This window comes from Pelodiscus sinensis, chromosome 21 (genome assembly GCF_049634645.1).
Source record: "Pelodiscus sinensis isolate JC-2024 chromosome 21, ASM4963464v1, whole genome shotgun sequence".
NCBI classification, from domain to species: domain Eukaryota; kingdom Metazoa; phylum Chordata; order Testudines; family Trionychidae; genus Pelodiscus; species Pelodiscus sinensis.
Window position 1 is genome coordinate 18,853,429 of NC_134731.1, and position 27,368 is coordinate 18,880,796.

Genomic DNA, 27,368 nt, shown 5'->3' on the forward strand with positions numbered 1-27,368 from the left:
TAAGTTCCACGTATGCGGTGTCAGGGCCTGGTGTAATAACAAAACACACCTTCCCCCAGCTGAGTTACTGACCAACAGGCACTCAAGGTACATCTAAACCACATCCTTTTTTCGATAAGAGGATGTAAATTAGAGGTATCGAAATTGTAAATTAAGCTGGAATTTGAATATTTCCCACACTTCATTTACATAATGGCAGCCGCAGCTTTTTTCCGAAAAGCCGCTTTTCAAAAAAATCCCAGTCAAGACGGGGATATTTCGACAGAAATGAGGGTTACAGAATCTTTCGAAACAGGGCACTTCTGTCGAAAGATCCCCGTCTTGACCGTGGGTTTTTTTCTGAAAAGCCGTAGCCACCAATTATGTAAATGAAACAGAGGAAATTCAAATCCCGGCTTCATTTACAATTTCGATACACCTAATTTACATCCCTTTATCGAAAAAGGGATGTAGTTTAGATGTACCTTCAGACAACAGGGACACGATTCTTAGAGACACGCTGGATATCTACCGCACAGAGAAAGACTGAAACATCTGCCTCCAGAAACTGTTCCACTCTCACGTGACAGCCCATGGGGGTGTGTTCCCAACTACACACACATTTTGGAGCTTCCAGGGGGCAAGGGCCGCCAACTGTCTAATCTTACACACCCAAATCCTCTCCTCCTGCCCCCTGCTCCACCTATTCTCCAAGGCCCTGCTCATTCCACCCCCCTCCCTCACTCCTTTTCCCTGGGATGGGGCAGAGAGCTGGCAGAGTGTGGCTCTAGTCTGGGGCAGCACTTACCATGGGCCACTCCAAGTCTCAGCAGTGCAGAGGGACTAAGGCAGGTTCCCTGCATGCTCTGGACCCACATCACTCCTGGAAGTGGCTGGCATGTCCCTGTGTGTCCTTGGTAGGAGGGCCAGGTGGCTCCACATGCAGCCCCTGCCTGCAGGCTCTGCCCCTGCAGCTCCTATTCACTGCAGTTCCTGGCCAATGGGTACTGCAGAATTGGTGCTTAGGGTGGGGACAGTGTGCGGAAACACTCCCTCACCTAGGGTGTGTCTACACTGCACCCATACCTCAAAATAAGCCTTGGAATTTGCACTATGCAAATTGCGTATCTTATTTTGAGATAATTTCAGAATAACTTATTTCAAAATTTGGCACAGTCTACACAGCACCAAATTTCAAAATAAAGCACTATTCCAAAACATCCCTTAACCCTCTTAGACCGAGGGTTACAGGGACACTGGAATAGCACACCCGTTACTTTGAAATAGGTTTTGAAATAATAGCCTGCTTTAAAGACGTGGAATAGCTATTTCGGGATGCTTCGAGATACTTTCGGTATCCCAAAATAGCTCCGCAGTGTAGACATAGCCCTAGGGGCAGCAGGAGTGGTGTGAGGCCTGGGCACCCCTGGACTTTCAGCAGATGGTCTGCCAGTGTCACTTCAGGAGCAGTGGGTTTCATTTGCCAAATAACCCCAGGCTGATAAAGGCTGCTCCTTTTCGCCCTGCTTGCTGAGGCTGTGCGCAATGGGGGAGTGGAGCTGGCAGCACAACGCAGGGCACTTGTACGATAATGGCACTGGGGGATTAGTTTGTGCAGATAAGTGATGCTGTTTCAGCAAGATTTGTCTTTGTGCTTCACTGTCCTGACTACTTCCTCTGGGGCGCCCCTCCTGTGAGATCTTGTGCACCTGCCTCTCACACACCTGGCAGAGCCAGCACATGGAGACAGGGCTAGGAGAGCTCCTAGTCCCGCGGGGCTGTGAATTCCTGTGCCCCAAGGTTGCTAACTGCCCCTGCAGTCGTCTACAGGCAGAGCTGCACCCCAGCCTCATCCCCCGCCCCGAAATGTCAGGTGGGCTGGGACAGGAGGGAGTCATCTCTGGTGGCATGTGGAGAAACACGGCGAAAGGCACAGTGGAGCCTGCAGGGGTCACCAGAGAAACGTGGGCGACCGGGAGGGGCTGGCACCTCGCTGCAGGTGGGAGTGAGGCTGCCAGGCGTTGGCGGTGGGGGGAGGTGGAGCACAGTGTCTGCCTCCAGCAGCATCCGCTCCTCCCCCCCCAACCATCCAGGCCCGCTCTTTGCGGCCCGCGCCAGGTGCAGAACAAAAGGAAATGAATGATTTTGTTCTTGCTCCCGCGCAGCCGGTTTGAAGGTCAGTTGCTCAGAGCAGGCTCCATTGTGCACCGGCAGCAGAGCTGGAGTGGTCTGCACAGCAGGGGCCATTACGGTCCGGCTGCCTTTGGAGCGGAGAGATGAAAGGCTTTTGCTAATGTAATAACTGACGGCCTCTTCTGTGCCGTTGGAACTGTTTACAGACCGAGTTAACGATTACAGGCAATGTGTATCTTGGCTGGCTGCCCGAAATTCCTACCCGCCCGTCAGATACTATCAAAGAGCCCTTCGCTGCCTGCCTGGAGCCCTTCCAAGGCACTGCACAGAGGCGCCGACACAAAAGGAGGAGTGTTCCGCGGGCACTCACGCAGGCTCAAGCGAGAAAGTCACAACGTCAGCTCTGGCTGGGGCCCAGGGGTCTGGGCCTGGCTGCCTGAGTCATTGACTAAGGAGAGATGGAAACACCGGTGGGACAGGCAGAGGGATTGGCCTACAGGCTATTAGATACAACTGCCCACCCAGGGCTCCCACCACTCCCTGGAGGAGAACATCGTACCATCACCAAGCTCCCATTGGTAGGATTTTCCACCCCCTCAGCATCTCTCAGCATAAACTCATTGCTCTTACTCCTACCCTGTTACCAGCCTCAGGAATCCCCCTCCCCCTGCAGTGGGCCCATTCACAAGCAGTGTCCTGCCCCTGCAATTGGACTGCAGTGCATTGTCAGCTTTTTACACCCCAGCTATGCTGGCAGGGCTGCTGCACTAGCAGAAGTGGTTACACGGCTGAAAGCTGTTCCTATCGAACCCGTTTTCATCACCCTCATGCCTGGCTGTGTGGCCGGACCTCTGGGAGATGAGGCAACACTGGCTCCATCCAAAGAAGTTTAGTCTGGGTTACAAACCAGGCTCTTGGTTTCTGAGATAAACTCTGCAGATTCTGGAAAGTTCCTGCTGACTCGCAGGGCGGAATTAAAAACCTGCCTTGGCTGGATAAGACACACCCACCTTCAGACAGTGCGGCGACCACACCGTGAACAGTGCAGGAAATACAATGCTAAGGCTAAGGCTGAATGTTCAGCTATAAGGCTCATTCCTTCCTCCACTAAAATCCGTGGGAGTTTTGCCACTTCCTCTGATGAGAGAGATCAGCCCTGGTGCTGCAGTGTTATCGTACACCGCACTGCCAGGAGCACTGGCAATGACTCAGTTCCTGGAGTTGGATATGCCGCTTCTCCAGCCTAGACACAAACATGTAGCATCTTGTATTCCAGCTAAACTCACAGAAGACACATTGCCCTGGTGCAAACCCCTAGAGTCCCCATGCCTCCTCACTGCAAATCAGTGCAACCCCCTAAAATCCTTGTACAAGAGTCCTCATGTCATCTCTGTGCACATCCCTATAGTCAGTCGTGCTGCTCTGCCACAAACCCCTAGAGTCCTCATGCTGCTCCAGTGCAAATGAGTCCTCATGTTGCTCCAGTGAAAACCCCTAGAATTATTCATGTCAACCTGGAGGAAACTCCTGGAGTCCTCATGCTGCCCTCGTGCACACATCCTTGTGCTACCCCAGTGCAAATCCCTGGAGTCCTCATGTCGCCTCAGTGAAAACATGCCCTCATGCCATCCCAGTGCAAACCCTGAGGCTGTACTCCCCTAATGGAAACCCCTAGTGTAGACACACTGCTCCAGTGTAAATGGGGCGTGCAGTGGTATGGCTTATTCTGGACAACTGTTTATGTAATTTGAGCAGTGCATTATGGGGGTTTAGCACCAGTGGGGTTACACCAGGGTTGCTACCCTTGAGGGAATGCCTCCGATTTCAATAAGCCCCAGCCCTCACTCCAGTGTGCCGGACTCTGGAATGAGACTGGAGCAAGCTGCAGAGTCCAAATCAGCATTTGTGCTGGGACAGAGTCTCCACGAGGGATTCATACTAGTGCAGTAAGGTCTCTTCCAAATACTCCCAGCCACCCAAGTCCTTAGGGATTCAGGTATCCAGAGCTGCACCCAAAGTTCTTCCCGAGGAACAGAAAAGTGGGTGCATATTTTACCTGCACACACTGAGTGTGACAAATATGTCAGTGTCATGCAGTATCAATGAAAACCTTACTGAATAAGGGTTAAGCATCCCTAGAATCATTAAAGTTACGTTATTGTGGACAGAGATTGGCCATAACCTCTCTAGCTAGTAGATATGACATAAGTCCCAGGACATGTTATAAACCTCAAACAATTACACTGAACAGTTTGTCAGACAGAATACACTTCTGGGAAAAAAAGTGTCAAGTGGTTTGCCTCTAGGATGAAGTGAATGCAAACTTTTCACCTCCAGTTACACAAACCCACACTTCTGAAGTTACATCATGAAGAAAGGGCTAAAAGACCTATTCACAGCGTCTCAACACTAAAGGCTCAACCAGTAACCTATGCATGGAATCTGGTTTCAGCTAACTTGCGACCAAAGAACTAAGCCCTTGTCGGGCTTGGAAGGGCTAACTCCTACAAGAGCCCTTCTTGGAGCTGAGGGATAATCTCTGGTGAGCTTGTCAGCATGCATGTCAGTTCTTTTATTCTTTTCTCTGTAATGGTTTCACTGCAAGAATAAATGTGCTTGCTTAGAAAGTGCTGTGTGGTAACTTGTGACTATTGCCCATTACAGCTGCTCTTAGCCTATGGAGAGAGAGGAAAGCACAGATGCTGATCCCTACCTGCCTTGGTGGAGTATCACAGTGTAGGCACCTAACTATGTAGCCTGAAAAATCCCAACTCAAAGGAGAGTGAGACACACAGGTCCCTACCCAAGAGCAGTGACAACTAAGGAGTCGGAAGCCTAGAGGAGTGCCCTTCGTGGACCACCAAAGGGAAATACGGAAGTTACCTTGAGCTGTGATACAGAGCAAAAGCTGTTGGTCTCTGACACAGGCATTACAGATTGAAAGAGATGCTTTCTGTGATAAAGGCTGCCAGAGCTGTCCAGGGCTACCAGACAGGGCAGCTGCGTCTAGATTGGCATGATTTTCCAGAAATGCTTTTAGCAGAAAAGTTTTCCGTTAAAAGCATTTTCGGAACAGAGCGTCTAGATTGGCACGGATGCAAAAGCACTTTTTGCGGAAAAGTGTCCGTGCGAATCTAGCTGCACTTTTCCGCAAAAAAAGCCCCGATCGCCATTTTCGCGATCGGGTCTTTTTTGCGCAAAACAAATCTGAGCTGTCTACACTGGCCCTTTTGCGCAAAAGATTTGCGCACAAGGGACTTTTGCCTGAATAGGAGCAGAATAGTATTTCTGCAAGAAGCACTGATTTCTTACAGTAGGAATTCAGTGCTTTTGCGGAAATTCAAATGGCCAGTGTAGACAGCTGGCAAGTTTTTCCAGAAAAGCGGCTATTTCCGGAAAAACTGGCCAGTCTAGACACAGCCGGTTACTGTAAGGTGGGTGCATATCTGGTCGGATAAGCATTCTCAGAGAGCGGTTATCAATGGCTCAAAGTCATGTCAGAAGGGCATAGTAAGTGGGGTTCTACAGGGATCAGTTTGAAGGCTGGTTTTGTTCAATATCTTCGTCAACAATTTAGATATTGGTATAGAAAGCACTCATAAAGCTTGCAGATGATACCAAGCTGGGAGGGGTTGCAAGTGCTTTGGAGGATAGGGTCATTATTCAAAATGATCTTGATAAACTGGAGAAATTGTCTGAGGTAAACAGAATCAAATTCAGTAAGGACAAACACAAAGTTCTCCACTTAGGAAGGAGCAATCAGTTCCACACTTACGGAATGGGAAGCAACTGTCTAGGAAGGAGTACTGCAGCAAGGGATCTTGGGGTCATATTGGATCACAAGCTAAATATGAGTCGACAGTGTGACACTGTTGCAAACAAAGCAAACATGATACTGGGATGCATTAATAGGAGTGTTGTGAGCAAGACACGAGAAGTCATTCTTACGCTCTACTCTGCATTGACTAGGCCTCATCTGGAGTATTGTGTCCAGTTTTGGCACCACATTTCAGGAAAGATGTGGAGAAACTGAAGAAGGTCCAGAGAAGAGCAATAAAAATGATTAAAGGTCTAGAAAACATGAGCTAAAAAAAAGATCAAAAGAATTGGGCTCATTTAGTCTGGAAGAGAGAAGACTGAGAGGAGACATGGCAGCAACTTTCAAATAACTAAAAGGATGTTACAAGGAGAAGGGAGAAAAAATTTTTTTCCTTAACTTGTGATGTTAGGACAAGAAGCAGGGGAATTAAACTGCAGCAAGGGAGGTTTAGGTTGGACATTAGGAAAAAACTTGTCTGGGAGGCTAAGCTCTGGAATAAATTGCCCAGGGAGATTGGAGATATTTAACTGCAGGTTGGACAGACACCTGTCAGGGATGATCTAGATGGTGCTTGGTCCTGCTGTGAAGGCAGCTAGGACTCAGTGATCTCTCAAGTTCCCTTCCAGTTCTAGCATTCTAGGATTCCAGGTACCATGGCCCATGCCAGCTGGCGTCAGGCTCTGACAGCTGAGATTTCTGAGTAGGCATAGGAACAAGTCACTTCATTTTCAGTAGCACATTTATCTCTTTCCCATTGTTTGATTTTTCCGGGGAAGGGAAAGAGAGGAAGATAGCCAGAGCAAGGAGTGGCTATCATGCTGGACATTGCAGTTATCCTCGGAAGTTAGAAATATGAATGCAAAAGGTATTTCACCATGATGTGACTCAAACTATTTGAAATAGAAAATCAGTTCCTCCAACACTTCCCTGCCACACCCTGAGTTCAGGCCCTCGGGGTTCTGAGTTTCCCGGGCTGCTGCTGATATCGTTGTCACCTAAGAAACCGAAGGAACGAAGGGAATGCAACCCCTGGCTTCCTTAGGTGTAGAGCTCGTCAGCTACGGAAAGAGACGCTCAGAAGCAGGGACCTGGGCTGGTGCCCTGCCTTACCTGCAGCCCTTCACTGTTGTGAAAGCCATGTCCACACATAAAGTTGCACCAATTTAAATAAAAGTGTTTTTATTTTACCAGCTGCACGCTCCTGTGTCAGCAAACAGCGTGGGTAAGGGAATAACTTTTATTGGAACAACTTCGTGTTATGGAAAGAAACAAGCTTTCAAGCTACATGGAGCTCTTCTTCAGGTCTGCCACAGGTACTCCAAATGTTACAGCTCCAGAGAAGATGGAACAGATTGTTCAGCATAAGTGCTTCACTCACATTCAAAGAGACCATTCAAGATGAAGCATCCGTTAACACCGCTCCAGTCATAGGACTAAAAAGCGGGGCTGGTGGATTACAGACTATTGTAATAAACTACAATCCAATGTCTTTATTATAACCACAATGTTTAGTGTCCAGCCAAATGATTAATTTAAGCTCCCAGGTTCATCTTTGGAAAGTGCTGGCTAAGGACCGAGAGATCAAAGATGGAGTGATCATTTGTAAGAAGTGTTTCCCTGTGAGAGGGTGACTTTGTCTTTTATAATTCTCCTGTGAGTTCACCTGAGTGCAGTGATTGTGTGATTGTCTGATTGATAGTTATTTTGGGGACATTTACACTGGATGTTGTGATGTTTCATCCACATGCTGTCAGGTGTTGGACCCAGGGATCTTGAAAGATGTGTCATAACAGGTATTGAGCCTCCCAGCAGTGGAGATATGGCTGCAGGTTTTGCATCTGGAAGGTTCTGGTGCCACTGAGTGCTGGATCATGGTCTGTGGAGAGTTTGGTGATTGGAAGGGGGCATTTGAAGGCCAGGAGAAGAGAGTTGGGAAGATTTATTTCAGGATGTGGTCCCCAGTGAGTATGGTTTGTAATTATTTAGGGATGCACTGTATGAGGCCATGTAGGTCACAAATAGAGGCATGCAGTTGGAGGTTTTTTCCTGTATTGAAGCAGTTTCAGAGTATTTGGGTGGCCTGCTCCCTGGTGCAATCTACTTCTCTGGTGGAGTGTCCTTGTTTAGTGAAAGCAGATTGAAGTGTGTTAAGGTGTACATCTCTGACTTTCTCCTCAGACAATATCTGTGGTATTTCAATGCCTGGCTGTAGAGAACAGATTTCTTATTGTGTTTGTGGTGGACACTGGATTCGTGAAAGTGGATGTGATGATCTATGGGGTTCTGATATAGAGTGGAGTGTCGTGTTCCATTCTTGAAGCTGATCATGCTGTCCATGAAGCTGATGTTGATGCTGGTGTGTTCTAGAGATAATCTGAAGAATGAGTGGCGATTGTTGCCATTGTGATGGAAATCGACCAGGGAGCTATGCTCATTTGCCCAGAAGACGAAAATACCAGCAATGTATCAATTTCCTGGTGCACTTGCTGAGAAATTCTTCTTCAAGGTGGCCCATAAAGAGGATGACGATATATGGGGGACACATTCTGTTATACATGGCTGATCTCATCGCTTGGATAAAGTGTAAATGTAAAAATGTTACGGGTGAGGATGAAACAGATGAATGTGGTAATATGTTTGGGGTGGACAGCTGAGTGTTGTCCATAGTCTTATAGTTATTTCAAGAGGGCAGAAATTCAATCCTTATGAGGAACGCTGGTGTACAGAACATCATGGTGGCAAGGATGGTGTTCTGAGGTAGGTTATTTTTGTTACAGAGTTTCTGCAGGAAGTCAGTTGTGTTGTGGAGGCCCTTTGTGTGGTGGGTGGCTTGAGAATGGTTTCTCTGAGTCCCAATATTCCTTCAGTAAGAGTGCCATGGCCAGATATGATGGGTCTACCTGGGTTCCCTTGTTTATACATCTTGGAAGATATCCAATGTCCAAATTACTCCATTTGCTGGAAAATGGTATCAAGAGCAACATTCAGTTAATAAAATACTTACAGAAAAAGTTGGTCGTCACCTGTTTCTGTTTGCTACTGTTATCTACAAACACCAGGAGAGGAAAGTTTTCATCTTGCTTTCCCTACCAACTGTTCTCCAAAAGCAGCTTCATCTAATGTGCATTTACACTGCTCAGCACACCGTGCTCTGGGTTTACCCCATGCAGCCAAGGCCTGGTGCCGGGGAGCACTGCTGCCAGTTTCTATTCTGTCGTTAGAAATTGGTGCAGCACTTGGGAACAGAGGGATAAATCATTAACAACCACTTATTGTTCACAGGTATTTCTGGCAATAGACCATTGAGGTCAACTTGGACAAACTGTCACGGGTTAGTGGGAGTGGCTTGTTCCTCAGAGGAGCATTCAGAATGCTTGTCTGGAAGCAAGCTGCCCTGCCTGGTCCAATATGGGCAAACTGGTGTGTCAGCCACATCTCCCCACCCCAGGCTCTGTATACTTTCTTTCCTAAACTGTGAGCTCTCTGGGCATGAACTGTGTGAATAGACTGTAAAGTGCCCAGCAAACTTTGCCACCAACTATATATTAAGCATTCATACAAAAGGGCACCCCCTGCATGGAGAGAGTGAAAGCACAAATGGTATCTTCCTCCTTATTGACCCTGGACAACATTCATTTGCTAACTGCACCAGTACATGGATCACTTACGTCACAGACCAGGCCACAGGGATGGCTGGACTGTCCAAGGGTGGCTGTTTCTCGGGATCTGAGTCCCTGCAGTCTCCTGCCCTTGTTTGTTCCATCCATTCCAAGCATATAGCCTGTTTCCTCATGCGACAGCTGCTGTGCAACACAATGGGCCTATATTTGTGTGCGCCACAGTGGATTTATGCATCCATATTGCGATAGGTTCAGCAGCCATCTTGACAAGCATCCAGCTGGGCGACTCAGAGAGGCAGACCAATGTGTGGGACTCATTGTATGTTAATTAATAGCAGTTAATGTATTTCAAGAGCTTCTATACAGCCAGACTTTCTAGTGCAGTAGCTATTTATTTTTGTTGGCATTTTATTTCCTGCTTCTACATTCAACGGTCCACCTACCTCGGATGCTATTTTGTTGTTATTAATATAATGCCAAGTGGCACTTCCAGATCATCACATTTTATAACCACACAAATACGCAATTCTGACCGGAGACCTCAAAGGCATATTCTACAGACAGTCCCCAAGCAGAAGGACAGACAATCTTTCTTCAAAATCCAAATGCTTGCAAATCCATTCAGACTGTCTCAGATGGCACCATTATCAGCCAGCTAACTAATTTCCTTAGCTTGGGATTCTGAGTCCAGCTTTTTTCCTATGAAAAATGTCATTTGCTGCCACTTGGCTTATGAAGACAGCTTTCCTGAGCACAGTAAGGGCCTTTTCTAACTCACTTACTGCTTGGGACACTTATGGAAGCCAAAAGAATCAGTCAGGTAAGACTAACTCTTAAATAAAGAGCCTAATCTTCTCTCAAGTGCTGGCTGCATTGCCAGAGATCCAATGGAAGCCCAAACACAAGTGAAAGCTGCCTTGCAACTATAGGACTGGGAGCTGTCTTGGCATCACATCCTGATGGTGAGAAGAGGCACTACAGGCTAGATCCAGCCCGCACTGGACCAGTGTTCCCACAGTGCTGGGGAAACCAAGAAGTCCCTCAGCAGTGATTTAAGTTAGCCAATGCCAAGTTGGCACTATAACTAGTAGGGAGGGTCCACACTGTCGTCCTTCATCTGGAGAACTGTCCCCCCCCCCGGCCCTGCCCCTCCCTCATCCCTTCCCCCAACTGATGTGATCTGGGGGACTACCAGGGTTGGGGCAAACATCAACAGAGGTGGTCCAGCCCCACACTCACTGGCAGCAGCAGGTAAGCAGAGCAACGTGGCTCCAGCTTGCCCTGCTCCTCCACCTATGTTGCTCCACTTCCTGTTGGTGAGCATGGAGGCAGTTCTGCTCCCTCCCCAAGTGATGCACTAGGAGAGCAGAGCAAGTTGAAGCTGCATTGATCTGCTTACCCTGCCACTGCTGGTGAGCACAGGGGGAAGTGGACCCCTATTGCAGGTGCCAGGCCTCCCCACTAGTCCCCCCACTAGCTGCTGGCCAGCCCTTTGCTGCTCCCGCCCACAGTGTGGGGGGGGGGCGTGTCTCCCTGTCCATAGGAACCTTCCTTTGCTCACCTCCCTGTCTGGTTGTTGCTGGTTTCTATACTGATGGAGATGGGTTTGCAGAACTCTGAGGCCCTAGTGCTGGAGGCCTGCACAGATGCCATCCATGCTGTAGCTTTAGTGCTTTGCCACTGGCTGAGTTCCTGCCTTTCACGCCTTTTCCACATTCCTTTCAAGGAACCACATATTTGCCCAGTTCCTTCAAACCCACTTCTACTCAAGGGACTGGGGATGAACAGCAGTCGGTTAGAGAACAATTTCTTTTATTAATACAAGATTCTTTGCAGGGCGTGAACAGCGGGAGAAAGAAAGGGCTCTTCTGAGCAGCAGGGTAGTTGGAAACCCCCCGGGGGGAAGAATCTGATCCCTTGTCTTTGAGAAGCGCAGGCCTGTCTGTACAGGCTGTGGGAGCTGCAGGCCTGGGAGAGCTCTGTGCGTGCATGGCTGACGGCAACAGCACATCAACCTCTTGCCTTTTCCCTGCCAATGCAGGCATCGCAGGATGTAGAGGATTTATTAACAACATGTCATTTCTAATCAGAGCACATCAAATGGCCCCATTTCCATAGCCCTCAGAGAATGATCCCCTCTCCATGCACTATGCCAACCCCCTCAAGCTCTCAGGCAAGCCTTCCCCATCACTGCACACACCTGTCCCACACAGCTTTCCTTGCCTGCCCCAAGAGCACCCTAAGCTTCATGTCCCCCCAAAAGACCTCTGCCCTCAGCAGCACCAGCCACAGGCTTGCCTTCCCAGCGCTACCTGTTGTGTCTACTCCTCAGCCAGTCAGGGTCAACCTGGCACAACATGCTAACCAGGGAACCGCTCAGACCCACAGAGAGATGAGAGCCGGATACCACAAGCACGGCCATTCTGGGAGACTTTAGAAGCTCAGCGGTGGTGAGCAAGGCCCCATGCTTGTATACCTCTACAAGCATCCTGCAGGTGGCGAGGACGGTGATTCACTAGTTAGCACATTTCCCTCTGATCACCAAAAACATTCCAACCCCCCAGATTGACCTTATTCCCCACCGTCTCCCTCACAGATTCCTAAATTGAGGACAGAAATCAAATCAAATAATTGATACACTTTACTTGCAACTTGATCTCTTGCAACCTTCTCCCCATAGAAGAGCTTTCCAAATGATTGCCACTGTAGTGGGGCACCTGCCCCACTCTGGCATGGAAGGGATTAAAGCAGGCTAGAGAGGCTGTGCAGAGCCCCAGCCAACTAGGAATAGGTTTACTGAGAGCCAATCAGGTGGTGACTTGAAAGCAGCCAATTAGGGCCAGGATGGGCCCTATAAGAAGGCTGCAGGGTAGAGAGGAGCTCAGTCTCTCCACATAGGGGAAAGAGAAAAACACTGGCTTCTAGAGAAGCAGCTAAGAGAGCAGTGCTGAGCAGGGTCAGCAGAGGCTGGGAGAGCTCTAAACTGACGACTGCCAGACTAGGACCCTGATGAAAGTGCTGGGGCTACGGGGACGTGGCCGAGGGAATCAGGCAGTAGAGAAGGGCATTATGTAGCTGCTGTTAAAGGGTCCCTGGGCTATGGCCCAGAGTGGTGAGCAAGCCTGGTCCCCTTTCCCCCACTACTTGCCCATGAGAGACTAGCTGAGCCAGACTGTAGTTTGCCCTTGGAGAGAGGGGCTACACCAGTGTTTCTCAACCAGTGGTACAAGTACCCTCAGGGGTACTCGAGAGAAGTCTGGGGCTACGTCAACAACTGAAATTTGGAGAAAACTGAATTTTTGTTTTAAGTTTTATAGCACTTTATTATTTTTGTACTTTTTACACCCAAAAATTTCATCGCCCGCCCGGCTACGATTAAGTTGTTTAAGCAAATGTGTTGCAATGGTGTGTGTCTGAAAACTGTATGTACTGGGGGTACTTTTTTTTTTAAGGGGGTAATTTACAAAAAAAGGTTGAGAAAACCTATGCTAGACGGAGGCCTGCAGTGAGCCATGAAGGTGAGCATTAGAACCAGAAGCTGCGGGAAGGAAGAGAGCTTGTGGAGCAGGCACAGCCAGAGTCAGTGACCAGAAGCAGATGCTGTAGTCTGGGAAGGATGTGGGACTGACTGTGAGGACAGTGGAGTTAGAAGCAGGGTTTCCCAACCTAGGGATCAGGACCCAAATATGGGTCACCATTACATTTCAAAAGGGTTGCCAGGTATCTCCCCAGGTGGCTTTTAAGGAGCCATTCACACATTTTTTGAATTGCCCTGGGTCACCAAGTCTTCCTGAATTGTTAAAATGGGTTCCCATTTGGAAACAGTTGGGAACCACTGAGTTAGAGAGCAACAGTGAGCAAGACACCACTACCAAAAGCATGCTGCTGAAAGAGCTAATTCCCAACACAACCAGTAGGAGGTGGCAGGGTGGTGAGTCACAGTCACGCCCCATTCCTGCCACAACTGCACTGAGTAAGAACACTAGGATGATGTTACTGCTCTAATCATCAACAGTGAAATAGCAAAAGAAGAACAGTGCCAGTCACACGTTTCAGAGTGTATTTCAGTTTGCAGATTCAGCTCATGTTCAGATTTTTGTCACCCCCAAACAGGCTAGAGACAAGATTTTAAATGAAAGCACACATTTCACAAAAAATGCAACAGGGAAACAGAAATCTTTTGAGTGCCTGGAAATTCTTCATGTGAGGATTTCAAGTGTCTTGAGTGATTGGTAACTTAGCATCATATGCATTCCATGAGCAGTGAGTGACCCCCATGGCTTGGGGAGGCACATGCCACAGCCCCACCCCTTCTGGCCGAGACCGTAGCCCAAGGTTCTCCAACCTTTTTAAGCACACAAGATCACTTTTTGAATTTAAATGCAATCCAGGATCTACCTCAAATGCTAATACCCCAACCCCTCCTCCTTTGTAGCTCTTCTCCAAGGCCCTGCCCCTACTCACTCCGTCCTCCCTCCCTCCCTTTCACCAGGCAGGGGCAGCAGGTTGGAGCACGAGATCTGGTCTTGGGCTAAGGGATTTGGAGTGTGAGGGGGCTCTGAGCTGAGCTTGAGGAAGGGGTTGGGGTGCAGGGAGGTGCAGGGTACAGGCTCTATAAGGGAGTTTGGGGGCTCAAGGCTAGGGCAGGGGCTTTAGGGGTAGGAGGGGATACATGACTGGGGCAGGGGTTTGGAGCTAGCTCCAGCTGGACACTGCTTACCTCAGGTGGCTCTTGGGTGGTGGTACAATGGGACTAAGGCAGGCTCACCCCTGCCTTGGCCCTGCATCACTCTCAACAGCAGCCAGCATACTCTCTCCATTTCAAGCCCTATTGTGCCCCCTCACCCATTCTGTGGAGACAGAATACAGGTTGGGAGAGGGGGCAACCTGATATCAATGCCCCTCCTCTCCCTCTCCTGCCAAGCAGGAGGCTCCCCGAGGGGCAGCTCCAAGGCAAAGGGCAGGAGATGAGCAGCAATGGGGGGAGGGCCAACTGAAGTGCCAGCACTGGATAGCCTCTTGGCCAAACCAGTCAGGATCACCTGTCACAGGCTCCAAGAGCCTCCAGTCGATCCTGATCGACTGGTTGGTGACCACTGGACTAGCCCTTCTGTGCCCCCTCGAGCTCAGTCCCCCTCCCCCTCCAGCTTCATACTATGGTGTAGGCAGAGGCATTCTCCCCCAGTCAACAAAGAGGATTTTGGGGTCCCTTTGTGATGCCAATGCACAATATATAGGGCCAGGCAGGGGAGAGAACCTCTCCCTTGCCATTTGTGTTCTTAAGTAGACTCTTTGGTGAGACACACTTGGCTGCATTTGTTTCCCCCCGGCCCCCAATTCTCCAGGTAATTATTGAAGTCTCCCTATGTTCTGGTTTCAAGCATGCTAAGACCTGGCCAAGGAATTCTCTGCTCTTGTCCACAGTCCAGGGGGCTGAGGCAAATTGCACTGGAACATCTTGCCTTTCCCCGTGACTCCCAGACTCCTTCTTTGAGGGTCATCTCCCTGGCACACGTAAGAGCACCTCTCAATCACTTCTATCTGTGCATAGAATATGCTCATCAGCACTGAAAAGCTGCTTCTGAGGGTCCCCTTGCCAAGTGTCTGTTTTGTCATTCATTATGACTTCATGGGCCCAGCTCCCTCTGGAAGCACAAAGTAACCATAAAGGCACCAGCTGATACAAATGACCCTATGCCAATCCCCTCCTGGCCAGGACAAAAATCAGGGTGTCACAGTGCCAGTGATGATTGCCACAGCAGCCCCTTGGACCTTTGGTCGCTGGTGCATACAGTGAATCAGAGCAGCTTCAAGCTACTCTACTCCCTGCCAAAAACCAGCACGAGAGACAGATGGCCCAGACTTGGGGCAGGATGCAAAGGACACCTTCACAGTCCTCTTCCCAAACTATACTGAATGCTTTGTAGCCACAACTGAGGAGCAACCCCTAGTTCTTGTTTGTTCCCTTCACTCCTAGAATTTATGCACACACCCTTCAGTGCACTGATACTCTTCATCAGCTTTTCTGTCAGAACTCCAGCCACTGCCTAGCTATCGCCACGGTATACAACAGCTTATTTGTGTTCCTGTGCTGAATGGGGGGGGCAGGTGGGTCCAGCTGGAGCCGTTCAGGACTTTGAGGGAGCTAAGCTATCGATGTAAGGGGTTGGCGCAGTGCTGTGTTAAGGACTACAGAGGAAGGGGACATGCAAAGAGCAGAAAAAAGACTTGATAAGAGCATGACAGGAACTGGAAATAAAGTGCAAGGCAGGACAAGCTGTGTTTTGGAGAATAGGTGCAGGACTCCAGGGAATCTGCCTGGGGAAGGACTGTGTACGAATCAGAGCTCATGGTATCAAGGGCTCAGAAAAGTGGCTGCTACTGTGAAATGGCAGCAAGGGGAACTGGGTAGATGGCATGCTGTCTGCATGTAACATTCAAACAGACCCAAAACAAGAGAAAACATGTTTCCTGCTTAATACTTTTATTACCATTTGCAGAGATTAGGAGCTGGAGACATCGGCTCATTGCCTTATGCTATACCTGATTCTAGCCCTGCCTCCATGCCTGGCCCTGGGCTAGTCACTCACATCAACATTTTTCAATCTATATTAGATATTCTAAGGCAATGCAGAACACCCACAGCTCCCACTGCTTGCTCAGCACTTCTGAAAATCAGACCATCCGTACAGATTCCACACGTAGATTTAAGTGCTTGACTTTAAGCTCTCATGGTCAAAATCTGGCTGTAAACTTTTTGGCTGTGTCTACACTGGGCCACTTATTCCGGAAAATCAGCCGCTTTTCCGGAATAAGCTGCGAGCTGTCTATACTGGCCCTTGAATTTCCAGAAAAGCAACGATGCTCTACTGTACAAAATCAGCCGCTATTCCGGAAAAACTATTCTGCTCCCGCTCGGGCATAAGTCCTTATTCTGGAACACTGTTCCGGAAAAGGGCCAGTGTAGACAGCCCAGTAGTCTTTTCCGGAAAAAAGCCCCGATCGCGAAAATGGCAATCAGGGCTCTTTTCCGGAAAAGCGCGTCTACATTGGCCACAGACGCTTTTCCGGAAAAAGGGCTTTTCTGGAAAAGCAGCCTGCCAATGTAGACGCTCCTTTTCCGGAAAAACTGAAAACGGAATAGTATTCCGTTTTAAGCATTTCCGGAAATTCATGCCAGTGTAGACACAGCCTACGTGTTTCAAACCCTGCACTTGTAAAATGGGCATAATACCTACAAGCCAACCTTAGGTGCCGCGCTGTGAAAACTGATCAGAGCACCTGGTCACTTGACTGTGCAATGTCAACCAGGGGATTAGGGCCTGTATAAAAGCTAGCCCGTTTAAGTCTGTTCAGATAAGTGACATGATACTGCTGAGCCAGGAAAAAAATGGGAGGAAATTTAGAGCAGAGGTGTTATCTACCCTGATCACTAAGGCTCGGCTTCCCTTTTGTTACTCAAGTTTGCAACGTAAGGTATGTTTACATTGTAATTAAAAATACATGGCTGACCTGTGCCAGCTGACTTGGACTAAGGGGACTTAAGCTAATGGACTGTTTAATTGGGGTGTAGATCTTCCAGTCCTGGCTAGACCCCAGGTTCTGGGACCTTGTAAGGTAGAAGGGTTCCCCCACACCTTAGCCTAAGCCCCATGAGTCTTAGTAAGTTGGCATGGGCCAGTTGCAGATATCTAACTGCAGTATAGACATATTCAGAGGTCTCAGGTGATCCTAAGCTGCTTCTGAATTGCCATGTAGCAACAGTGGTTAAGAGTATTTATATCTGTGCTGAACTACAAGCTTTCCTGACATCCTCAAATCCTACCAGGGTTAGCCAGAGATTTGCTGGATCACTGTAATGGGTATTATTAAACTTACACCTAAAATCTTTAAATTGATGGAACAAAAAACAGGACTATGTAGCACTTTAAAAACTAACAAGATGGTTTATTAGGTGATAAGCTTTCGTGGGCCAGACCCACTGCCTCAGATCAAATAGTGGAAGAAAATTGTCACAACCATATATACCAAAGGATACAATTTTTAAAAATGAACGCATATGAAAAGGACAAATCAAATTTCAGAACAGAAGGGGGATGGGGGGGGGAGGTAAATGTCTGTGAGCTAATGATATTAGAGGTGATAATTGGGGAAGCTATCTTTGTAATGGGTAAGATAATTAAAGTCTTTATTCAAACTTAGGCGTAAAGTGTCGAATTTAAGCATGAATGACAGTTCAGAGGATTCTCTTTCAAGTGTAGTCTTAAAAGACCTTTGAAGCAGGATGCAGGTAATCAAGTCGTTGAGACAATGTCCTTTCCACCAAGGAAGACCAAATGTTCAAGGAATAGAAATCAGGGTAGACTACAGCAGCTAAATGAATGGGCCTTTTTTTTCCTGGTGGCTGGCATCTTGCACTCCCCAATTTAAGATTTCTTTGTTTTAAATTAAGGGCGGGTCTAAACTAAAGCTGTAAATTAAGGTAAGTTATGTAAAAGTGGACATAACTTAGGTTGACTCAAAGCAGTGTCTACACTGCATAATGAAAATGGGAGAACCTCTGCCATTAACCTAGCTTATCTTCACTAGAGCCGTTAAATCGACACTACTGCATTGATTGCAGCAGTGTTGAGATAGCTGGAAACATAGACAAACTCTAAGTCTCCAGGCCTTAGGTTTGCCATCAAAACACTGCAATGAATGTACACAGTCCAGCGATACCTGCTGCAGTCGGCCTGAAACAATAGCTCTGATAAGTGTCCCTGTTCATTTCCAGGGATTGATCATGCTGAAGACTAACGCTGATAAGTAAAAAAAGCATAGTGTTCACTCTTCCACAGCTGATCAGAGCAAGTAAAAAAGAACAGGGAAGATGATATAAGGAGGATCTCTCTGGAGCTGAATCTCATTCTGACATTTCAAGTAGGAGTTTGTTTAATGGGCAGTATTCTGGGGAATTCTACTTTCCCCCCCAGTTTGACATCAGCAAAAATGGACAGGTTTCTCGATTGTTGGGTGACCCACTCATCTCATGAATGCAACATTCTTTGATTTTTACAAATGCATTTGTTATTTGTGCTCAACACACTCTTCTTCATACTGACATTTTCCAATTGATAGGATGAAAAGTGAAACTTTTTAAAACATGAGTGAGAAATTCAAGCTTGAATATCACAGGTATCAGTTTCTGCATAAAGACCAACCATTCCTCAAACATCTGTGTGAACAAAATCTTGTTCAGAGAAATATCTACAGAAAAGCAAGGGGATACAAGGCATAACAAAGTTGAACAGCTGTTCAAAATCTGATTGTGAATATTCACAGAAAAAAATTATGTAGTACAGATTGGACCTCACTGGTCTGGCACCCTTGGGACCTGAGCAGTCCCAGATGAGGGAATCTGCCAGACCAGGGAAGGTCCCCTACCACAGGCTCCCTCCATCAGCCTGCCACCTACTCTTTCGGCCCTGCTGCCGGTAGGGTTGCCAGATGTCCGGTTTTGAACTGAACAGTCCAGTATTTGAGCTTTCTGTTTGAGAAACAAATTGGGAAAATAGAAATGAGAAAATAGAAATGTTGGGTATTTTCTAAATAAGATGTAATGTAGATTGTGATGTCATGTCAAGTTTGTCCGGTATTTTTGTTGAAACCATCTGGCAACCCTGGCTGCCAGCTGAGCAACACGGCTGTCCCAGCCCCACTGCTGGCTCTACTGCCAGCCGGCACATCATTCAGGCTGCCGACCTGCTGCAGCCTCATCTGGGTTGCTGCTGCCACAGCTCTGCTGCCATGGCCCCAGACAGGCTCTATCCACACTGCTGGGCTGGCACGCAGCCCCACTTGGGGTGTCATGGCACAACCTCATTGCCAAGCCAGCATGCACGGGCTGCCCTGTCCCCAGCTGGGTTGCTGGTAGCCCCTGCCCCGCTACCACAGCCCTGCCTCTACCGCCAGGCTGCTGAGGCTCTGGCCCTGCCATCACCAGCCTTGCTGTATGCAGGGCTCTCAGCAGCTGGCCCTCCTGCCCATGGCTCTCGGTTAGCAACTTCTGTGGTCCTGCCAGACTATGAATACTGCCAGACGAGAGTCCCAGTTTAGGGAGGTGCAACCTGTATTAACCCAGCTCTGGTCTTCTCAGCAGAATGCAAGCATTAAAATGGAAAACTGAGATGCTGTAGTCTACAATTACAAAGCTAAAGAAGAAGTAAAGAGAAGTCAATGAATGGGGATGTTTAGATTGCTCTTGTAGATCTACCACTATAGCTATAAAAAGTTCCTCAAAAGTTCAATACAACATTATCAGACAGTAGATGTCATGGATGAGTGAAGTGATGAAGTTGAAGACAGAGTATAGAGATCCTGAGTAATCTCTGTAAACTGGACACAAACAAACAAGGCCAAATGAAGTTATATATATAGGAATAAATAATGTAGGTCACATTTGTGCATGGCCCATCTAATCATGGACCTCATTGTACTAAGCACGGAACAAACACAGAACAAAACTGGTATCAGCAACAAGAAACGTCCAATCTACATATAAAGCAAAGATAAGAGAGATTCAGACAGAACAGTGAGGGAGTACAAGGAAACAAAGAGACTGTGTTGGTCAGCATTGCAGATCATTGCTGCTTCTATACCAGTGAGATGGTGGACTTTTTTTCTTGGAAAGAAGTGACTTTTAAAAGGATGTGGGCTCATGGTGGACAAACAGCTGAATATGCACTACCAGTGTGATACCATGGCCAAAGGGATGAATGTGATCCTTTGATGTAACAAGAGACTATCAAGTAGGATGAGAATATAGGCTACATAACCCCTACATGGCACCATTTATAGAATATTATTTTCACAGCTAGCATCCACGCTTCAGAAAGGATGTGAAAAAACATGGAGAGCATTCAGAAAAAGCCACTGGAATCTATTAACTAAATCAAGAATGTCAGACTAACCCCAGAGGCTATAGTAGATTCTAACTCTTCACTAAATGATTGGAGGAGACAAACTTTTTCATTTAAAAGCTTCAGGGGGTAGCTGAGTTAGTCTGTACAGGATAAAATTAAAAAACAACAAATGGTCTGATAGCACTTTATAGACTACATGTTTTGTTAGTCTATAAACTGCTACCAGACCATTCGTTGTTCTTTAAGTTTTTCATTTAAACAAGTAATTCTGTAGCCATTTCCCTTGTAAAATGTCTCCAAAACAGAGAATGATTGCTACTATGATTGATCATGCCATTTTTCCTTTAAAAATCCATGCAGGAGCTGGCATTTGCAAAGACTTTTATAATGGGACAGAATGGCTTCCAATAGGGCAGCGGCGGTCAAAAAGGCAAATAGGATGCTAGGAATTATTAGGAAAGGGATAGAAAATAGGACCCAGAATATCTTACTGCCCCTGTATAAAACTATGGTACGCCCACACCTTGAATACTGTGTACAGATGTGGTCTCCTCACCTCAAAAAAGATATTTTGGCCTTGGAAAGGGTTCAGAAAAGGGCAACTAAAATGATTAGGGGTTTGGAACGGGTCCCATATGAGGAGAGATTAAAGCGACTGGGACTTTTCAGTTTAGAAAAGAGGAGACTGAGGGGGGATATGATAGAGGTCTATAAAATCATGAGTGGTGTGGTGAGGGTGAATAAAGAAAAGTTCTTTATTAGTGGTATGGAGAGGGCCGATAAAGAAAAGTTTATTAGTACCCTAAATAGAAGAACTAGAGGACACCAAATGAAATTAATGGGTAGCAGGTTTAAAACTAATAAAAGAAAGTTCTTCTTCACACAGCGTGTAGTCAACCTGTGGAACTCCTTGCCAGAGGAGGCTGTGAAGACTAGGACTATAACAGAGTTTAAAGAGAAGCTAGATAATTTCATGGAGGCTAGGTCCATAAAAGGCTATTAGCCAGGGGATAAAATGGTGTCCTTGGCCTCTGTCAGAGGCTGGAGAGAGATGGCAGAAGACAAATCGCTTGATCATTGTCTTTGGTCCACCCTCTCTGGGGCTGATGCTGGTGCTGGCCACTGTCGGCAAACAGGCTACTGGGCTAGAAGGACCTTTGGTCTGACCCAGTACGGCCGTTCTTATGTTCCCACCAGGATACATACACACACTACCACCCACCCAATTCATACATAATCCCCCTTGATTCCCTCTCCCATCTGGGTTAATGCACTCATGCCTACAGAACTCAGGGTATGTCTACACTGCCACCCTAGTTCAAACTAGGGTGGCTAATGTAATCATTCGAACTTGCAAATGAAGCCCGGCTACACGCGGCACAGGCTAAGTAGTTCAAATTAAAGCTTCTAATTCGAACTACCATTACTCCTCATTAGGTAGTTCGAACTACGGGGCATTTAAAAATGGCGGCACCCAGGAACATGCAAATAAAACCCGGGATATTTAAATCCCGGGCTTCATTTGCAAGTTCGAATGACATTAGCCACCCTAGTTCGAACTAGGGTGGCAGTGTAGACATACCCTCATATAATCTCCGCAAGAATCCTTGTGTGGTTCATGTTTCACATGGGCTCTATTGAACATTCTAAGCCTGTCGTGTCCAACACGCTAGCCACGTGTGGCTATTCGGCCAGTTGAACATGGCTAATTCGCTATAGCAGTAGGCACTATAATGGCTACTGCTTCAGAACTGGTTGGACACCACAGTTCTAAGCCCTGCATATACTTTGCAATCTCTCTGCCCCCAGTTCACAAAACCTCCATTACCAAACATACACAACTTCACTCACCACACAACTGGAAGTCGTACCCACCCAAATCCATGGTAACACACTCACTCCTAGCTCTTTATAATGTGTGAAACTTGAATTGTGCATTTTCGAAAGTGTAACTTTGCCTCTGACAGACATAAATCTGTCTTCCATTGTGGGTGCACATGGTGACATGATCACACAAGCAAAGTAAAAATGGCCTTTGAGACTTTTCACACTTTCTGGCCTTGGATTTCTTTTAACTGATTATTCCTAGAGCTGCCAATGTTTGTTTTTTTTAGAACACAATTTTTCTGTTTTTTTCCATAGATACAAACATTTTAAGGCCCAAATAACCACTATGATGATTTATTCTAAAGTCCTGTATAACACAAGACTGATAATTTTTTACCATTTGATTTTTGCATTTAGACTGGAACTTCTGTTGAAGTGCAACCCCTCTTTTAGAAAAACAGTGAAATTTAATTTAAAGATTTCAAATTATGGAGAATCAAGCTGTTCCATCCAGAATCAAGCTGTTCCACTGGTTACTCACCCTCATGGTTTAAAATGTGCACTTTATTTGTAATCTGAATTTGTTTAGCTTCAGCTTCCTGCCATTATTTTGTCTTTGTTTGCTAGATTAAAAGCCCCCTACTATCAAAAATATTTTCCTTGTGTACATTCTTCCCGATCAAGTCACTTAACCATCTTTTATTTTAAAATGAAATAGTTTATGCTTCTTTATGCTAATTAAGCAAGTTCTCCAGACTTTGTAAATGGTTCAGAAAAGAGCCACAGCTATTCAGTTTGTCAACATTCTTTTTAAAGTGTTGATATCAAAACCAGACACAGTATCCAGTAATGGCATCATTTAATGTCCCACATATAATGGCAATAGCACCTCCCTACTTTTTTCCTGGTATTTCCCTGCTTTTATACATAGATATCATAATAACTCTGTGAGCTACCATACTGCACTTGGAACTCACATTCACTTGAATATCCACCAGGACTCCTAAGTTGTTTCAAGTCACTGCTTTTCAAAATACATTTTGATCGTGTAAGCATTTCTTGCATGTTACTGCCATAAATGTACAACTTTAATTACCTTAAACACAATTCTGTCTAGGAATTAAAGTCACTTATTTGTGCATGGACATGGGAAATGCAGCTCTTCTATGGAAGGTGTGCTACAAGGGTTAGTATTTGTTATGTAACAGCAATATGATTCCACTCAATACAGTACCTTTTATTTCAACGCAGGCAAATATCTACCAATAGCATTTTAAATTAGCAATCTAAATTAGAGACGTTAGCATGTAGTTGCTTACACGATTAAGCAATAAGCCTGGGTTTATCGGTTAATCTTAACTACTGCATGCACTGCGCCCCTGCTGCCTCTCTATCAGAAGCAGAAAGGGGGGGTGGGCAGGTGGGAATCAGAGCTCAGAGGGAGCCAGCTTTTCCACAAGCACCAGCTCCTGCAGAGCCACCTATCCCCACTGAGCTGCTGCATCTGAGGCAGCAGTATAGGGCGGGGGAGGTTTAGGTGGGCGCCAGTATGCAAGGGGAGCCAGCTTTTAAGCCAGCTCTCTATGCATGCCAGCTGCCCCCCTGCCTCCCACAGAGGCAGCAGTGCAAGGGGGGTGGGGCAGGAGGGAGCCACCTGCCCCCTCTTCCCCACACTGCTGGAAATTTTAGCAGTGACACATCTACATGCGGGAAACGAGGTAACAGGCAGGAGCCAGTACACGTGGGAAGTGGCTTTCAAGCTGGCTCCCTGTGCATATTGGCTCCCGCCTGTCTCACCCACCCCTACGTGTAAACATGTCTCCACTAAAATTTCCAGCGGTTAAACAATTACACGTTAGTTAACATCCCTACTATAAATTAAAATATTAACTGTTAAAATTAGGGCTATTAAGCGATTCAGTATGTGTTGATTAATCACATGATTAATCACACTTAAAAAATAGAATTCCATTTATTTAAATTTTTGATGTTTTCTACATTTTCTGATATATTGACTGAAATGACAAGAGAATACAGCATATACAGTACCACTTTATATTTTGATTACAAATATTTGCACTCTAAAAATCAAATGAAATAATTTTCAATTCCCTCATTACAAGCAGTGTAGAGTGCAATCTCTTTCTCATGAGAACTGAACTTTCACATGTAGAACTGTGCACAAAAAATAACTGCATTAAAAAATAAAACAACGTAAAACTTTAGAATCTACAAGTCCACTCAGTCCTAGTTCTTGTTCAGCCAATTGCTCAAACAAGCTTTACATTTGCAGGTGATAATGCTGCCTGCTTCTTGTTTACAATGTCACCTCAATGTCAGAAAGACATTCACATGACACTGTAGTAGCCTATGTCACAAGATATTTACGTGCCAGATGTGCTAAGGATTCATGTCCCGTCAGGCTTCAACAACCATTCCACCCATATGTCCATGCTGATGACGGGCTCTGCTCAATTATTTTTTTTTTTTTGTAAAAAACTAATCTTTATTTTCCTCATCTTCTTCTTCTACTCCTCTGATGTATAGGACATTGTTACATCTTATCAAACCTTCACCGAGGTGTTTAGACATTGCACAATCTATTTATTCTTCTGTGTTTGCAAGCTGTACTTTCATGTAACCATCTACAGACACCAAGTAGCCCTTGAACCCCGTCCCCCACTTCAGTTTTACCATCACCACCTTCCCTGTCGGCCCGTTCAGGAATGGCCAGTGCAAACTTTGGTCCTGGACCGGCATGAGCTGAGACTGAGACTGAGCTGGGCTGCCTGCCTGCCTGGATCCTACTACATTTTAAATGCAGAGCTGCAGCAGGGGTAGGTCCCCTGCTGCGGCTCTGCATTTAAATGCATGTAGTCAATAGCATTAATCAATAAGCTTTTGCTTATTGGTTAATTGATTACTTGACTATTCTATTACATCTCTAGTGGTAAAAACAAAAATTACTTGCTGGGATGCACAGGTGCCTGCCAGAGTCTAAGAAAAAAAGGCATGAAGTCCAAAGCAGTGAGGACCAATGGGTTAATTTTCATCATCTGAGTCAGATGCCACCAGCAAAAGGTTGATTTTCTTTTCTGATAATTTGGGTTCTGTAGTTTCTGCATCAGAGTTTTGCTTTTTTAAGACTTATGAAAGAATGCTCAACATCTCTCTCTATGACAGGGGTCTCAAACCCATGGCTGGAGAAGTTGAGCAATCCAACCCAGTAGTCCTGGTGATTAGGAGACTGGAGCACATGACTTATGAGAAGAGGCTGAGGGAATGGGGCTTATTTAGTCTGCAAAAGAGAAAAGTGAGGAGCAATTCATAGTAGTCTTCAACTACCTGAAGGTAGGTTCCAAAGAGGATGGAGCCAGGCTGCTCTCAGTGGTGGCAGATGACAGAACAAGAAGCAGCAGTATAAGAGGTCTAAGTTGGCTATTAGGGAAAACTATTTCCCTAGGAGAGTAGTGAAGCTGTGGAATAGGTTTACTTAGGAGGGTGGCTGAATCTCCACCCTTAGATGTTTTTATGTCCCAGCTTGACAAAGCCCTGGTTGGGATGATTTGGTTGGGATTGGTCCTTGCTTTGAGCAAGGGGGTTGGACTAGATAACCTCCTGAGGTCTCTCCCAAATCTAATATTCTGTTTCTTTTAATGTCTCTGTTACATGGTGTTTTTATGTTATTTTGAAGCCTGAAGTAACATATTTTTAGAGAGCTACAGAGAACTTAAAACCCAAAACATTTTATTTTGATGTCTGAATTTCAAACAAACAATATTTTAGTGAACTCAAAATAAGTTAATCTATTCCTACAAAATGTACTAAACCAATTGTCTGGGAAATTTAGGAGGATCTAAGTAGGTTGGTTACGGAGGCAATACAAAGACAGATCGAACAGCGTAGAAAAGTGTATGAAATTGTACATTGAAGGGAACAACTTAAATACTTCTACAGAGACAGACTCTGAGTTAACTATAGGATTACTTAGTGTGGATAAGAGAAGTATGTGAACTACAGTTATAAAGAAGGCAATTTTGGGCTTTCTATTCCCACATTGTCATACTGAAAGGAAAAGTGGGCACAGTTTTAATACAGTAATTAAAAGTGAGAAAGGGGTGTTTTAAAACACACTCAATATAGGTAACTCTCTGCTGCTCAATATTGATGCAATTTGAAAAGACTGAATACAAACAAGCACTTTTCATCACTAGAATGCAAATTGTGTTTAAATGTGCTAACAAGTTCAGTGATTAAGGAAAATAGAAGAGCAAATTCTACTTTCTATTCTCATTTATATTGGTGTTTCTTCATGGAAGTCAATGGGAATTACCTAGGTATCCCAAAGAGGAATGTCTCAACATAAGCAGTTACAGTAAATTGGGGTGATAATTATAAGAGGTATGAATTGTTATGCTTCAGGGCAAAGGCAGATCATGAAAGCTTATGCCATAAAACAATTGCTAGTCTTTACAGTGTTACCAGACTCATTGTTTTAGGTGAAATGAGTATGAAATTTCTCATCCTAGTATTCATTACACCATCAGCATGCCAGCAAGTAGATTGTGTTTGTTCAGGATTATTTTTTTCCAAAAGATATACTCTAGGAATTATTTTGGAAAAGTTCTATAGCCTATTATACAGGAAGAGGAAGTTACTCACCGTGGTGCAGTAACAATGATTCTTCAAGATGTGTGTCCCCGTGGGTGCTCCGCTGTAGGTGTCAAGCTGGTGCTGGCGCCACAGATTGGAGATTGGTTAGCAGTGGCCCGTCTGACTGCGCATGAGCATTTGCCATTTTGTGCTGTTCGTGCTGTTTCTGAGAGCGCAGTCCGGCTCCTGCCAGTTCCTCCTAATTGCCGAGTAACTGAAAGACACAACCAGACAGAAACTCTGAAGTGGGGAGGAGGGCGGGTCGTGGAACAACCACGGGGGGACACATCTCGAAGAATCTTCATTACTGCATCAAGGTGAGTAACTTCCTCTTCTTCGAGTAGTGTCCCCGTGGGAGCTCCACTGTAGGTGACTTCGCAGCAGTAGCCTGTGGTAAGGCAGTGGGATTCAGAGTCAAGAGCGTGTGGCGGT

General features: G+C 46.1%; 1 protein-coding gene across 1 annotated transcript in view; it reads right to left on the reverse strand.

Moving 5' to 3' along the window:
• The window catches only part of RNF43 (ring finger protein 43), an 88,598-nt gene that overhangs the window by 32,768 nt on the left and 28,462 nt on the right, over window positions 1-27,368 (reverse strand). The window lies entirely within an intron of this gene.